Raw genomic sequence first — 11,247 nt, 5'->3', positions numbered from 1 at the left:
ACCTTTATATTTGTTACAGAGTTCCAACACCAACTCATGAGTCCTCTTGACCCGGTATTCCGTGTTGTTGTTGACCGAGCTCCTCACTACACAGCTACCTGATCATTGTTAGTAGGTTCCATCAAGTCAGTACCAACTCATAGAAATCTTATGCACAGCAGGAAAAAAAAAAAAAAAAAACTGCCTGGTCCTGTGCCAATCTCACAATCATTATTACACTTGAGCTCATTACTGCTATCAATGTGCTCATCCATCTTGTTGGGGGTCTACCTGTTTTTCACTGACCCTTTGCTTTACCAACTGTGCTGTCCTTCTCCAGGGATTGGTCCCTCCTGATAATATGTCCGAAGTATGCTGCACAAGATCTCTTTAAAGTGTTGAAAAGCAAAGATGTAAGTTTAAGGACTAAGGTGTACCAGACCCAAGCCGTGGTATGTTCCATAGTCTCATATGCATGTGAAAATTGAACATTGAATAAGGATGGCTATAAAAGAATTGATGCATTTGAGTTATGGTATTGGAGGAAAAAATTTTAAAGTACCATGGACTTCCAGAAAAACAAACAAATCTGTGTTGGAAGAAGTACAGCTATAATATTCCTTAGATGCCAGGATGGCCAAACTTTGTCTCTCACACTTCAGACATATCATCAGGAGGGACCAATCCCTAGAGAAGGACATTATAGTTGGTAAAGCAGAGGGTCGGCGAAAAACAGGGAGACCCCAATGAAATGGATGGGCACAGTGGAAGCAGCAATGGGGTCAAGCATAGCGGCAATCATGAGAATGGTGCAGGACCGGGCAGTGCTTTGGTCTGTTGTACATAGTGTTGTTATAGGTTGGCAGTGACTCAACAGCACCTAATAACAACATGTTAGATGATGTAAGGTAATTCAAGAATACTTAGGCATACCTAAGACCATTGGAGTCCTGGTGTGGCACTGTGGGTTAATGTGCCAGACTGCAAAGCCATTTGAACTGCAAGGTCAGCAGTTCAAGTTTACCAGCTGCTCCTTGAAAACCCTATACAGGGCCACTATGCATCGGAACCGACTCAACGGCACTTCACAACAACAACAACAACAACAAGACCATTAAATGTTTATTATATATTTCACTATACATAATATGTCATGACTGTTGTTAGGTGCCATCAAGTTGATTTTGACTCATAGTGATCCATGTGACAGAGTAGAACTGCTTCATAGAGTTTTCTAGACTATAATATTTAAGGGAGAAGATCACCAGACCTTTCTTTCACAGAGCCACCAGTGGGTTTGAACCCCAACTTTTTGGATAACAGTTGCGTGCTCAACCGTTGGGGCATCAGGGCTCTTTAAGATCAAACACAATGGCATAAAATGGAATACAAAGTTTATGCAATCAATATAAATATCTAATAGACAGTATTAGCAATGTCGATGTAGGAGGAGTTCATCATGGGCTGGTATGGTCAGGAGAGAGAATGGAGCTTATCCTGAAGATCATTATATTAAAAGCAATTCCATAATAAAATGTTTCTGATGGTTTAAAAAGGAATCATGTTTCACTAAGATCCAATAATTGTCTTATTTTCTTGTTTGTTGAGTGGCAAAATGGCAGAAGTATGTGATAACAGAAGTCTTAAGAAGAGACAGAATTCTGGTGTGGCACTATGGGATAAAGCACTGGACTGCAAGATTGGTTTGAACCACAAGGCTGGTGGTTCAAACTCACTAGCTGCTACTTGGAAACCCTATACAGGGTCATTATGACTTGAAAACAACTCAATGACACTTAACAACAACAAGAAGAAGAAAGAAACAGAATTGCATTATCCATTTAAGCTTTTATTTTAAGGATACTGATAGCATATAAAGCAATTTATCTCCATGTTGCATGGTTAAATGCTTGACTGCTAAACAAGGTTTGACAGTTTAAGTCTACTCAGAATCACATCAGAAGAAAGACACAGCCATTGAATTCCTAAAACACAGTCATTGATAACCTTATGGGACACAGCTCTACTCTGACATGCATGAGGTCTCCATGAATCAGTTGATTATAGGGTAATTGCTAATGGTATCTCCATGTAAATATGTATGCAAATTCCTTGCCTAGCCTCTTTCTTTCCCTTCCATCTTCATGCCACATAGACTGAGTCAGACAATATTGTAGGCTTTGTATAAATATTCCTTCTTTCTTAGACCTTATAATACAGAAAGAAAGAATACCAAGCACAAAATTAGTTACAATCTAACTTATTTTTAAAATGCCATGTAAGCACTACAGACAAAACACACTCTATGAATTCTTGGGATAGTTTTTATTTATTTTATTTTCCAAAAGATCATATATTGTGCCAAGAATATATGCCATTCTCCTTCTCTCCCTGCAACATTTCAAAACCCCGTGGCCCTAGCAGCCACATCATACTTAACTTTGAATTCCAAATGAAGATTAGTAATCAACCAAAGCCCATAAATTCAATCCCACATTTAAGTGGCCAAGCTAAACCTTCTTTGGAACACTGTAGAAAGAAGATCATGGAATACTGAAGACAAGATGATCAAGGTCATTTTCCAGAAGAGATAGTAGAAATGAAGTGATGTATTTTAGCCTCAGACCAAATTAATTTAAAATTTCACATTTTATAGCTTAGTCACTCAAGCATTTAAAAAAGTTTTTCTATAAAAATTTGGTATAAAATGTTTCATTCAGCCCAGGAGTGAATTTTTCCTGTATTCGAGAAAGACTAAAAAGAAAAACAACAGATGTTGAATTATAGGAATAAGAATTTCAGATGGTTTATTTTCTTTGGAATTCATGTAACTTTAGGAAGGATTCATTTATTTAAATTACATTTTACAGATGGGTTGTCTGAGAAGAGATTCCTCTTGGGAGTGGAACAAAGTGTAAAATAAGAAGGAAAATCTGAGTTCCTTTCTGCTCTGACTTTTCATGTCTTTGTAAAAGAACATCCTTATGACTATATGGTTTTCTTAAGCCCACATTTATACCAAACATGGCTGGACCTTTCCTCCATTCTAAAAAGACATCACCGCCCCACCCCCCCTTTCAAAATCCCTGCAGAACCAAATTCTTTCTGCTCTTGGCCATGAAGTATCTTTTCAAATAGGGTCTTACACTGCTTTTCTCTGTATGAGGTACTCCTCTCATGACAATCAAGTTAATTTAAAGAAAAGTCACCCTGCATGCTTTCTATACTGAATAATCTTTCTTCCCCTACCCAGTTAAAAAAAAAAATAATCTCATAAGAAACATGAATGATCCTGCATTAAGACTGAATTTTCCAAAAGTAACTGTATAAATTGTTGACTATCGCTTCCCACTCCTACTCTTGATATGTATTTTCACTTAATAACTGACATTTTTTACATTCAACATCCAAAAATCTATTTTGCTCTTTTACCACAGTTTGAAAGGACTAGGAAGTCCCTCTCAGGAATTTCTGACCTTAGCAATAAAACTGCATTTTAAACCAGCTACTTCTTTCTTTAAAAATGTCATCATTCTTAGGGATCTGTTTATTTTCTTCTTCTTCTTTTTTGTTTTTTTAAGGTTTATCCTTAATTTTATATTTCATCTCTCATTATTCAACTTTATTCCCACTTTTATTTTTTATTTAAAACTATTACATTTTTATTACACAATATTAAAACTCTTTAGTTGGTAAAGTAAAATTCCAGTCCTAGGAGATAATTACAGTTATAGCTCTAAAAAAATAATAATTGTGAAGAAATTGACAGAGGTAGATTGGAAAATGGCTTTAATTTTCCACCCTTTGCTGAATCCACACCCTTTTCAATATTCAATATTCCTTTACAACTTCCCCCAACAATAGGTAGAATCTATTAACCCACATCTTAAGTTTAAGTTGGCCTCAAGACTTGATTTGACTTACAGATTTTGTAGGAGATAACATTATGCAAGCTTAAACCTAGACCTTAAGAAATCTCTCTCATTTCCTTTTTCTTTCTTGGAACCCTGACACTATCATATGGATAAGCAAGGGATAGTCTTCTGGACAATGAAAGACATATATCACAATTTAGCTCATCACCACAACCAACAATTGTCTAATTACCTGACATTTGACTGAGACATCTTAGACCAGCCAGAGTCAGTTCATCTACCAGTTGTATTCAAAATATGAGAAAGTAAACTCAGTTAAGTTCAGGTTATTCTTTATCAATAAACCCACCCAGCTGACCAGCGGACCTTTAATCAATAATAAATGCCCACTATAAGTAAACTAAGCTATTAATTTTTGGATTGCAAGGTTGTAAGGTTAGTGGTTCAAACTCACCAGTGGTTCAAACCCCAGAAACCTTATACAGGGTCCCTATGAATCGGAACAAACTTGGTGGTACTTAGTAACAACAACAACAACAACAACAACAATTTATATATCTAGCTATCTCAACATCCATGAATTGATCATCCAATCTAATTACTATACAAGTAATTCTAACTATGTTAAAGGGTGTCTGTGTCCTCCCCTTTGGAGTTGCTTCCACTTTTAGGATATTATGAATAAAGTTGTTAAAACTATGCTTGTACAAGTTTTTATGAATATACGTGTTTTAATTTCAAACTTTATTATTCAATTGAGAAGATTTATGAAGCAAGCCCTTAAGAATCTTAGGAGATAGTTTGTCTAAATGAATGGGATTTTTTTGAGGCACAACATCAGATATTTCTTTCATGTTCCAAAGCATCTTGTCTTCTCTCTGCATTTCATCTTTTTCTAAAAGTTTATTTTAATTGAGAATATTGGAAAGGGTCAAATTAAAACAAAACAAAACTATATTTTTGAATTTGCTTATGTATTGGTGTGGTGTATGATAAGAACAGGACCAAATGGTCAGTTTGAAGTAGAAGGTCTGTAGTTCAAACTTATCAGCTGTTCCTTGGAAACTCTATACTGTGTTGCTATGAATCAGAACTGATTCCATGGCATCTAACAACAAGAACAATGTAATTATCAGTTCTTCCTTTAGATGATTTATTTGCTCTAGCATTTTAGTATAAGCCACTAGAAGAATCCAGACAATACCTTTAATAATTTTCTTGGAAACCTTCTTAGTTAGGTGTGATCATTAAGGTTTTGTGTCAGTTTGACTGGGCCAGGATTCTTGGTGGTTAAGCAGTAAAGATGACATAATCTCCATGGTGAGGTCTAATATATTCATAATGGAATATAATCAACTCCATTATGAGATTTGCTATGATCAGCAAATCAATCGAAAGGAAGCTTTCTCATGGTGTGGCCTGCTTGCAATATATTAGACACTTGACCAAAGTTTGTTTGCTTTTTTCTGGGTCTAGATCCTACATCTGGCTTGTCATCTGATCTCCAGTTATTTGGACTTAAGCCAATGGCCTACTGTACTGCCTGCCAAATCTGGAAGTCCTCAGAAGCATGCCATCTTACCTGCTGACCTTGGACTCATTAGCCTCTGAAACCAAAAACCTTATGGCTGACCTGCCAATATTGGGTTCATCAGCATTGCATGCTACTTGAGTCAGAAGGAGTGAAGTCTCAGTGTGACATCTGATGCATAGACTTGGAACTTGCCCATTCTACAAGTATGAGAGACATTTTCTCATTTTATATATATATATATACACACACACACACAATCTCTCACTATATACATGTATAATTTTGGCAGTTTTTGCTTCTATAGAGAACCCAGCTGAAAACACTAGTAATATTTTCTATTTTCCAGGTAGGTTCAGCAGTTCGAAACTACCAGCTGTTCTGAAGGAGAAAGATGAGGGTTTCTGGCCCTGTAAAGACTTATAGCCTCATAAATTCTATGCAGGGTCACTATGAGTCAGAACCAACTCCACAACACACCACCACTACCACCAGCATAGATGTAAGAAGATATAAGAAGAAGACCACTTCCAAAAGGTTAATCACTGAACACCTTATGAATAGCAATGGAACATTGTCTGATATAGTGCTGGAAGATGAATCCCCCAAGTTGGAAGGCACTCAAAATGTGACTGATGAAGAACTGCCTCCTCAAAGTATGGATGACCATAATGATGTGGATGGAACAAATATTTCTGGACCTTCATTTCCTGATGGGGCACAAATCAAAATGAAAAGAAATAGTTGGAAACATTCATTAATAAAAGAACATGGAATGTACAAAGTATAAATCTAAGAAAATTGGAAGTTGTCAAAAATAAAATGGATCACACAAAAATCAATATCTTAGGCATGAATGAGCTGAAATGGACTAGTACTGACCATTTTGAATGTGAACAAAAAACATCAAGAACATCACTCATAAAGAAAGCAAAAGGTCATTAAAAAGACAGGAAAGAGAAGAGACCAACAAGATGACGGATAGGGTAGAAGTGCAGTGAGGATCTCTGTCAGCAGTAACACAAAATACCTGATGAAGCAAGTTCAGGGGATGGTCCCAGAACTCTGAGCCACATATAAAGGAATATTTAGAAAGTTTTAAAGGCTTATAGCCAGTGGAATTTGTAGTGGAATCAAGAAATCTAGTGCTTTCGGGGATCTACCAGGCTCAGCATCTCCTGGAACAGCCATTTTTGGCAAGACTGAGCAGGAGAAGGATCAGAGCAGCCATGGAAGCCTGACCAATCTACAGAGATAAAGGTGTGGACATTCTTTTTGTGTGTGCCTATTTGTTGGTCTCTCGCTGTGTGCACACCTGCATTCTGGTCATTGGAGGGCGTACCTGAGCAAATGTACAACCCACACCCACCCCCAGATGGTTCTACTATGCACGTGCACAGATATCCTCAAAATTTAAAGGAACACTTGCCACTTAAAACCAAACGGCAGTGCAAAACGGCCACAGCTGGCCCTGAAGTGTTTATCACTAGGAAATAGGCCTTAACAGTGGTTGTGGAGTGGAACAAGCAGACTAAAAAGGAAACTGGCTGAAAATTAAATCCTGAGTTACATCATAATGACCAACAGTGGCATCTTGAAATTTCTCAGGCAGCCTCGAAGGCAAGAAGCTGAAAGTGAACATTAAAATCATATTCACATTAGGCTACAGATTTTTTTTTTTTTTTTCTTATCTCTTTTCTGTGATTATGGACTACAGCATCCAATCTGGGTTTTTGTTGTTGTTGTTGTTGTTGTTGTTGTTGTTTTGGGTTTTTTTTTTTTGCTGTTGCTGTTTTGATTTATTGGTCCCCTCTTTAACGTTAGGGGCTCTTTCTCTCCATAGACTACCCAAAAAGAGACGGCAATTTCTGTCATATAGTCAAGCTACAATCACACCCTATAGAATTCTGCAATCAGGCAATAATTAATATCAGCTGCCATACACCAGCTAGGCAGAAAACCCCTGTGACAGTTACTTTGAGTCGAGTAATACAAAGAGTGAAAAGGGAAGCCCATCTCCTGATCACATCTACCTGGAGGCAATTAGAAAGCATTAAAAAATACCAAAACACACACTTATCTAAGTATTAAGGCCACTGCTAACTACTGAATATGCCCAAGAAACAGAAAAAAATGACCATATCAACACATGTTCAGAAACGAGATAAAGTGACTAAGACAAATGATCTGGAGGGAGACCTACACTCCATACTGGAAGGAGGGAAGGCTTTGGAAATTCCTGAGAAAGAATTCAGAGAAATGATTTAAAAATACATCAAAACACTTTACAATGGAGTTGAGAAAAATAAGGAAAATTAGAAACAATGAAAAACCTACAGAAAGAGGTCCAGACAATTAATAATAGAATATCAGAAATGGACAAAACACTGAAAGGACATACAGGTTGAATAAGTATGGTGAAAGAATACAACCTTGTCACACACCTTTCTTAATTTTAAACCATTCAATGTTCCCATGTTCTGTTCAAATAACTGCCTCTTCGTCCAGGTACAGATTCTTCATGAGCATAATTAAGTGTTCCGGAATACTCATACTTCATAATGTTGTCCATAGCTTGCCATGATCCACACAATCAAAAGCCTTTGCATAGTCAATAAAGCACATGTTTCTGGTATTCTCTGCTTTCAGCCAAGATACATCAGACATCAGCAGTGATATCCCTCGTTTCACAGCCTTTTCTGAATCTGGCTTGAACCTCTGGAAGTGCTCTATCAATGTATGCTTGCAGCCATTTCTGTATTACTGTTAGTAAAACTTTGCTCACATGGCATATCAAAGAGATTTTCTGATGATTTTCTCATTCCGTTGGGTCACCTCTCTTTGAAATGGGCACAAACAAGGATCTCTTCCAATCAGTCAGCCAGATAGTTGTCTTCCAATGCACCTTGGACTTCCCCCTTCAGTATCATTGGCTCTTGATCATATGCTACCTCTTGAAATGGTTGAATATTAACCATTTCATTTTGGTACAGTGACTCTGTGTATTCTTTCCATCTTCTCTTGATGCTTTCTGCATCATTCAATAATTTGTCCAGAGAATCTTTCAATAAAAAAAGGGCAAAGGAGTAGAATTGAAGAGAAGGAAGGCAGAACTAGTGAGCTGGAAAATAAGTCTCTCAATACTACTAAGATAGAATAGCAAGCACAAAAATGGGTAAAAATATCTGAAGAAGGCCTAAGATTCATGTTGGACACATGAAGAGGAATAACTTAAGAATTATCAGCATTCCAGAACAGGAAGAATCACACAAGTCCACAGAAGAGATAGTTGAAGAGCTTCTGGAAGAAAATTTCTCTAACATCCTGAAAAGTGAAAAGATAAACATTCAAGAAGCTCAATGAACCCTAGGAAGGATAGACCATAAAAGAAAATCACCAAGACATATAATAAGCAAGCTCTCAAAAATCAAAGATAAAGACAGAATCCTAAAAGGAACTAGGGAAAATAGAAGTGTAACATACAAAGGCAAGCAAATCAGATTAAGCTCAGATCACTTAACAGAAACCATGCAGGCAAGAAGGCAATGGGGAGACATGTATAAACCCCTGAAAGAAAAACAAAAACAAAAAACAAAACAAAACTGCCAACCAAGAATCCTCTACCCAGCAAAGCTGTTAATCAAATATGATGGTATAATCAAAACATTCCAGGATAAGCAGAAACTAAGGGATTTTGCCAAAGCCAACCCTGTGCTGCAAAACACCCTAAAGGGAGTTCTGCAGACTGAGAACCAACAAGAACACACAACAATCAGGGATTGACATACATGGCACCACTCGGAACTCAATCGACAAATGGAGGAGTTGAGAAAAGAACAAAACAATAATAACAAATTCAGAGTATCTGGGAGGCCAGTCTATGATCAAAACAATTCAACACATAGGAACAGAGATTCAGGTGGTGAGAAGGTCAGGTAGATTACAGGCTAAAATAGATTGTCTTAAATGGAGGGAAAAGTTAATAGAATATAAGGTAACCACAACAGTGGAGTTGGGGTGGGGGGTAGGGGGAGTTAGAGGAAGGTGACAGTACAGCACAGGGTAGGGGGTGGACACATCATAGTTCGGGTGTGGGGGAGGAAAACACAAGAAGGGAGAGGGGGTGGAAGAGGGAGGGGACATTGAGACAGGTTTGCATGGGCTAAATGGGACAGAAGTAAATAGTGATGCATGCTCAACCTTGGAACAACAAGGCTCTGTGATAGAGGGATCTAGGCATAGTTTGAAGAAGGGAAATAATACTGAGATGCTTGACTGTCTCATGAATATTGGTTTCCCTTGCATACTATTGTAAAACAGACACTTGAATGGAATAGACAGGAATGTTGGAAAACATGATTACATAAAGCTTGTAAGTCCGTCTTCAGTCTATAACTGATTGGAATACCTAAAAGGTATTATTAGCAAAATTCAGTTGCATGTGTTGCTAGTGATATTGTTCAATGATTTAAGCATTCTGTTGTGTCATCTCTCTTTGGAATGAGCACAAATATGGATCTCTTCCAATCAATTGGCCATCAAGACATCAAAAACATCATACAGGAAGAAAGCAAAAGTTCTTTAAGAAGATAAAAAAGAAGGAAAATATCAAATCGGATGTCAGAAGAGACTCTGAAACTTGCTCTCCAGCATAGAGATGCTAAAGCTAATGGAAAAAATGAGGAGGTAAAGGGGCTTAACAGGAAATTTCAAAGGGCAGCTGGAGAAGACAATGTCAAATATTATAATGAAACATGCAAAGACCTGGAGTTAGAAAACCAAAAAGGTATAACACACTCAGCATTTCTCAAGCTGAACGAACTAAAGAAACAAAATTAAGTCTTAATTCACAGGATTGAAGGATTTTATGGGCAAAAATTTCAAATGATGCAGAAAGAATAAAAAGAAGATAGAAAGAATATACAAAATCACTGTACCACTATTAAATGGTCAATGCTCAACCATTTCAAGAGGTAGCATATCATCAAGACCCAATGATCATGAAGGAAGGGGTTCAAGATGTACTGAAGGCTTTGACGAAGAACAGTGCTCAAGGCATTGATGGAATACAAATTGAAATCTTTCAACAAACTGGAGCAGCACGGGAGGCACTCATTAACACACATCTTTTCTGGCTTAATGGTTGGTGCATAAGTTTGAATAATAGTGGTATTAACTGGTCTTCCTTGTAGGCATATGAATATTATCTTATAACAGACAGAATTATACCTTAGAATAGATCTTGAAATGCTCATTTTGATGGTGAATGTGATGTGTTTCTTCTTCAGATTGTCATTTTTACATAGTAAATCATATAATTGTCTGATTCAATGTGGCAAATACTAGCACATTTCAGCTCACTAATGCTAGGAAGAGCGTAGAAGAATTGATGCTTTTGAGTTATGGTGTTGGAGGATAATATATTGAAAGTGCCATGGGCTGCCAAAGAACCAATAGATCTGTGTTGGAAGAAGTGCAGCCAGAGTGCTACTTGGAGGCCAGGATGGCCAAAGAGGGACCAGTTGCTGGAGAAGGATATCATGTTTGGCAAGGAGGAGTGTCAGAGAAAAAGAGGAAGACCCTCAGCGAGATGAATTGGCAAAGTAGCAGCATCAATGGGCTCAAGTGTGGCAACAATTGTGAGGTTGGCCCAGGATCGGGCAGTGTTTTGTTCTGTTGTGCTACAAGTCCGTACCGACTTGAGGTACCTAACAGCAACAATAATGCCAAGGGTATGCATTCCATTTCACTTTGATTATTTTGTACGACCCATGTTCCAATTGTTAATGTATATTTGCAGCTATTCTTCTCATTGAGTTGCACCCATCAACAAATGAACATCCTGAAAACTTTGCTCCAACC

The sequence above is a fragment of the Chrysochloris asiatica genome, unplaced genomic scaffold (assembly GCF_000296735.1).
Source record: "Chrysochloris asiatica unplaced genomic scaffold, ChrAsi1.0 scaffold00183, whole genome shotgun sequence".
Classification (NCBI taxonomy): Eukaryota; Metazoa; Chordata; class Mammalia; order Afrosoricida; family Chrysochloridae; genus Chrysochloris; species Chrysochloris asiatica.
The sequence above is the reverse complement of the archived record's forward strand: the minus strand, read 5'-3'. Positions refer to the sequence as shown.